The sequence below is a fragment of the Danio rerio genome, chromosome 1 (genome assembly GCF_052040795.2).
Source record: "Danio rerio strain M-AB ecotype USA chromosome 1, GRCz13ab, whole genome shotgun sequence".
NCBI classification, from domain to species: domain Eukaryota; kingdom Metazoa; phylum Chordata; class Actinopteri; order Cypriniformes; family Danionidae; genus Danio; species Danio rerio.
This window is the reverse complement of record NC_141021.1, coordinates 20003488-20009487: the sequence shown is the minus strand read 5'-3', so window position 1 is coordinate 20009487 and position 6000 is coordinate 20003488. Positions and strand designations below refer to the sequence as shown.

General features: G+C 35.1%; 1 protein-coding gene across 2 annotated transcripts in view; it reads left to right on the top strand.

Annotated features, from left to right (window-relative positions):
• The first annotated feature begins 1196 nt into the window (after positions 1–1196).
• Positions 1197–6000, top strand: part of klhl5 (kelch-like family member 5) — a 132124-nt gene continuing 127320 nt past the window's right edge. For both annotated transcript variants that reach the window (XM_087235994.1, XM_087235993.1), the window contains exon 1: positions 1197–1281. The gene's annotated coding sequence lies outside the window, so the exon portion shown is untranslated. The remainder of the gene's footprint in view (positions 1282–6000) is intronic.

Sequence of the window (6000 nt, the reverse complement as noted above, 5' to 3'; positions counted from 1 at the left end):
TTCTGCAAACTGCAACTTGAAAGTCTCCACAATAAATAATAAGTTCAAAAGAACAGCATTTCTTTGAAGTACATTTTGTAACACTATACATATCTTCATTTTAATCAATGTACTCCATCAAATAAGAAGATGCTAAATTTAAAGACTAAAGAAATATAATATAAAGAGGCCCTTTTTATTTTAAAACAAATAATTTAAAATGATTTAATTACATTTATCATGCTTTCTCTTGGAGTGATCAGGGTTTAAAACAGCATTTCTCAACATGCTCTTAGAGGACCACCAGCTCTGCACATTTTCCAGATCTCCTTAACCAAACACACCTGATTCAGATCACCAACTCATTAGCAGAGACTAAGAGAGCTGTAATGGGTGTGACAAAGAAGACATCCAAAACATGCAGTGTTGGTGGTCCTCCAGGAATGTGGTTGAGAAACACTTGCTTAAAAGACCTTACATATGGATTTTAAGCAAATATGAACCAATTTGAGACAAAAAAATTGTATACTGCATTAAAAAGCCATTTTTTTTAAACATTTATTTTTTTGAAAATTATGCTTTCTGTTTGCATCTTTATGGATTTGCATTTTTTACAAGCAAAATAATATATTTTAACTAAATATACAGCATTTTGTTTCTGAATTTAGCTCTTGTGACCTATACGATAAACCTATAGATAAAATACATCCAAGGATGAAAAATTTCCCTCTGCCGATTTTGTTGATTTGAAAAAACAAATTATATTGTTGCTGTTAATAAAAAATAAATAGTAATGATGACCTTGACGTCTAAGCTGCTCATCTGTGCAACCACCCACTAGATGGAGACACTACCTTTCACCCCTCAAAAGGGTAACAAAAGCAGGAATATTGATTATTGGTGTGTGTCTGTTGAATAATGAACAGTGATGACTTTCTGAGACCCTCACTACGTTAATCTTGGTCTTTATACAATAACATGCAGGTTTAATAGTGGCATGTATTCAAAATGACAACAATACAACAATACAAAACTAAAGCAGCTTCCCTTTAGATAATGTCATATGTGACGCGAAAATCCACGAGTTAACGTGGGAGTTCGGATGTTTGGTCATATTTTAAGAATGATAAAAACTATTTTGTAAAGCTCGAGGCTTGAGTGCTCTACACTGACTCCACGCCTTTCTACTGAAAAGTGAATCACGCGATTATTATCTCAGTTTAAAGAGCTCGCCTCTGTTCAACGACTAAATGTGCAATTTCCATCCGAAATAAGTGATAGCGACAGCTGTTAACCCGTCAGGTAAGAGAGCTCATTTCACGCGCTGTGATGTGCGGTTATTTTGGCTGACAGCTGTAGCCCTGTGGTATGTGCTGCTACAAGTTCGCGGATAGTTATGCGGTAAAAGGGAAATGAATCAGCCCATAAACGCGGACCCATTCAGCAGGAAAGCACGGGGTTTAAGCTGGCCTGCGTGCTGATAGTTTTGATAGAAAAAAGACCAGTTTTCCTGAATTAAAAGTTGTGTTATGTGCGCGAGTTATTTCCTGGTTGCTCTTCGGTTAAAGGAAGTGCACACAGAGCTGGATTTTGGATGTTGATGTACCAAAAGGAAACGACGAGGTTTTGCTTTGGTGATGAATGTGGGTTATTGGTAAATATGTTGTTAGGTTTTTGTGTAAATTACAGCCTCGCGCAGGTGTTTAGATATCAGGCGAAGTATCATAATTCCTGAGGACAACTAAGTTACACACATCGTTTATGAAACGCCAAGCGCTTGAATAGCGAGCTGTTTTTGAATTAAACAGAAATATTTATGTCGAAAAACAAAAGTTTAATATGTTTTGTGTAATCCATACAAATCCCTACAAGACTAGGCACATCTTATGTTATTCTGTTTAAGCTTTGGATTCCTTGAAAATATTTCATTGTTACATGTAGAGATGTAGAGATGATCATGGAGCACAACATGTTGGGTATTTATCCATAAAAAGTGCAGTTAATCTGTTTGCAGATGTTGCAGTTTAGGTGGATTGATTCAAGCAGGAGAGGAGATGAGTGAGATTGTGAGATTGTGTCCAGTGATTGAAAATAAAGCCGCAGAAAAACAGCGAATGGAGATATGCAGCATGCCCTTGTTTTTATTAGGTTGATTTCTTTTTACAGCCTTTCAAGCAGTAATGTTTCTCCTGTTACTTTGATCTATGTTAAATACTTAACAACAAAGTAGTTCATGCATGTTTGCATGGTGATGAAGTCATTTACTGATTTTTATTTGTGGAATTTTGTAGTGATTATTATTATTATTATTATTATTATTATTATTCATTCGCACATAAAAATAATAACAATAATCTGGCCTCATTATTTTAAATAAAACAATGTTTGTTTGTTTTTCCCATCTGAGCAATTCCAGTAGTGTGGATGTGACATTTGCAGTAAAATCTCAAAACATAAATTTACATAGAAAGTAAATTTTAACATTATATTGAAACAGCTGTCTGTTTTCCAAAACAACTAACCACAGAGTAATGGAATTATAAAAATATTAATTTGTAAGTTTTGTTTTATTTTTTAAATTAGGTAGATAAACATGCGTCATGAATGTGACCAAAAATATGCGAGTTTAAGGTCTACAACATACTTGATATGTAGAAATTCTGTGAATTAAACTGCACAACCCAAAATAAACAATTAAAATAAAAAAGAAAATCATTGATTTTATTTTATTATAAATTTTTGCATTTATGAGGAAAAAAACTTTGTTATGGATGCAACATCTCACTATCATGAATGTCACAAATATGAAATTGGCACTTGTGTAACTTTGGTAAATCAAATATAATTGAAAACATTGACAGATACATTTTGTGTTTTTTTACAGTACTTTAAAATACAAAACGGGTTTTCAAAAAAAGGGTTTTGCTATTTTGGTGAAAACTTATTTTTTTCTTCGGCAAGGTTGACGTTTGCACGGAATTGCTCCTCTGCAACCTAATCCCAAGAAACTACAGCATTTAGCAGACAACAACCTAATGATTAAAAGTCCCACACGTTATTTTATTTTGTCTTATTTTATTTTGGCTATTTTACTTTTAGTTCTTTTGATGTGCATATGGGTTTGTTTGATGTCTGGTTTCTTTAGGTAATGTTAACACTGTCTCATGTACTAAAATCAGGTGTACACCTATATGAACCGTACCCAAGTCTGCCTGAAAGGGGAGGTCTGGTGTACAGTTCATAAAACTCTGGTTAGGTTCACTATAATAAAGTGAACTCAGTCGCACCAAATGTGGAAGTGAGCCACTATATGAATTTGTCAAAGTTTGCTTACTCACTTTTTTTGACATGCATAACTGATTCTGATCTATATATAATTTATATACTATATCTTATTTCTGCTCAATTTCAACAGAACATGACTGTTGTCATGTAAAATAGATGCATGTGTCACTCAGTGGTACTTTGACAATGAACCAAGTTTGAATTGAACCAAACCAAATTTTGCTTCAGAACAAATAAGACAATTATACATCGAGTCCTGGTCTACAGAGCTTTTTAAAGAGCCCATATTATACATGAAATAGGGTCATATTTTGGTTGTAAGGGTCTCCAACAACAGTTTAATATGCATGCAAGGTCAAAAAACACTTTCATGGTCTTATAATCTGCATTTATTTTTACCTAATTATCCTAGCGACTCCTGTATGAATCGTCCAGTGATTCATTTGTTCCCAAACCCCTCCTTAGCGCGAAGCTAATCTGCGCTGATTGGACCAATGACAGTCTGTTGCGATTGGTCAACTGCCTTCAGTGAGAGAGTGAAATGCCCAACAGCTAATCAGCAATATAAAAGTAATCACAGTTCATACACGCTCGATAGTGTAGGCGTGGATTTTAACACAATGGAAAGATGGATGACAGACCCAGCTATTGAGGTTATGCTTATTTAGGCTAATAAAATACAAAAGACGGGTTAGGTTAGATGGTTATTTTAGAGTCTTAGGGTTATTTTAAAAGATGTAAAAAAAACAAACAAAAAATTCACCATCTAAGATCACCTACAACTTCTCACATACTGTTTTTCGAATTCTAAGAACTTGGACATACTAATCGACTCACATACTGATTTTAGCATTCCATATAGTTTGGAAATCTGCGATTTCGGTCACAATAGAATATTTCCCACATCACAGTATGTTGAAAAGAGTATGCTAAAGGTTTCCGAATGGTTTACTATTTCCGGTAAAAAAAATTAAGTGTAACCGCTGATATTGTCCACAGTACATTGTGCATTGGATGTGAATTCGATTAGAACTACAAGCACAGGTGAAAAGTGTAAATAAACTACAAACATGATGGACACATGAAACCAATCGTCATATACAAAATTTATGAAATGACTGTTGATTAATATCTAGCCCACTGGACAATAGGAAATAGTGTTTTTTGTATTATATTTAATCTGCAACAACAATACTGAACTCGTATAAAGACGTGTTTGGACAGTAACGTCTGAATGCAGAATTATTCAAAGACCTGAAGAGATTTCTCTGCATAAAAGACTTGCGAATAGGAGATTGACCTGCTGCTGCTGCTTCTCCAATAACGAAGGACATTAAATAGGACAGAAATGTGGATGATGGGTGATGATTGACAGGGCTCATAACTAAGAAGCATAACGATCTGTTAGCGAAGAAGAAGTATGATATACACTCAAAAGTATATTCTTTTCCTTCACTAAAAAATATGTTTAGGGATGCGAATTGGCATGCAGACATTGTTATGGCATAGCGGCGTACGTCACATTTCTGTGCCCCCTGGAAACATTTCCATTGTTTCTGCAAGTGTTGTAAGAAAATGCAGCGTGTTTTTGTAAACTGTTTGTGCTGTTAAAAAATGCAGCACGTTTTGTATTTTTACGTGTATGCTTTGTGAGGATTTGGAGCTCATAACGTGCTGTCAAACGGGTGAACCTTTCTCAATTTGTTGGTGTTTTTTGTAATCTCACAGGTTTTCTTAAAGTGAAGCACATTAAGCTCTCATGGCCGCCATAGAAAGCACTGTAATGTGCATAGAATAATGGACATAGAATAATGGATTTTTCAAAAAAAGAACCACAGGAAGAAGTGGCATGCAGAGATTGTAAGTAAATTTACAGTGTTTTATATTAAGGAAACATACTATTAACCAGGTTACAGATTTTTAATGTGGCATTTTTACAGTTTACAACAACCATTTTTGCTGCAGCAGCAAGATTGAAAAACCAAATTTTCACAGATATCTTTCTGATATTGTTGTCACATGAACATACCAAGCCTTTCGTTATTTCGTTGACTGGAAAAAAAAATAGACCATGACAGAAAATCCAAAGCTTATTCAGCCAAACTGACTATTTGTAGTATTAATATAACATTCTGTTCTATTGATATTCTCTGATCTCAACCATGTGGCAGCAGTTTGGAAAGAGGCTCTTTTCTGCTCCGGCAGGAAAATTGTAGACAACGTGTGGTCCATGCAGACCAGAATTTCTTAAAGAATTTTGACTATTCCACACAAAGCCCAGATGTAGAGCTCACCGAACACCTTTGGGATGAATTGGAACGCAGATTGTGAGCCAAGGCACATCACCCAACATCAGTGCCTGACTTCACTGATGCTCTTGTGTCTGACTGGGAGAAAATCCCTGCTGTCTTGATCCAACATTGTGGAAAGCCTTCCCAGAAGAGTGGAAGCTTTCATAGGAAAAGGAAGAATTTTTCTATTAATGCCAGCGGTTTGAAAACTAAATGTCAAACACATGGACGGAGTTTTTGGATGTCCATGTGCTTTTAGCCATAGGGTATGTTGATTAATCTAATCTATGTGTATTTAAAGAGCTGTTCTTCTATCCGCCCTCTGAGCTCCTTGGGATTTGTTGATTTTTCACTGTGTCTTTCTGTGAAAAGAGACATTAATAAGTCATATCAGATGAATTATAGATTGAAGTGAGTTCAGAGTTGGAAGTTCTATATCAAGGAT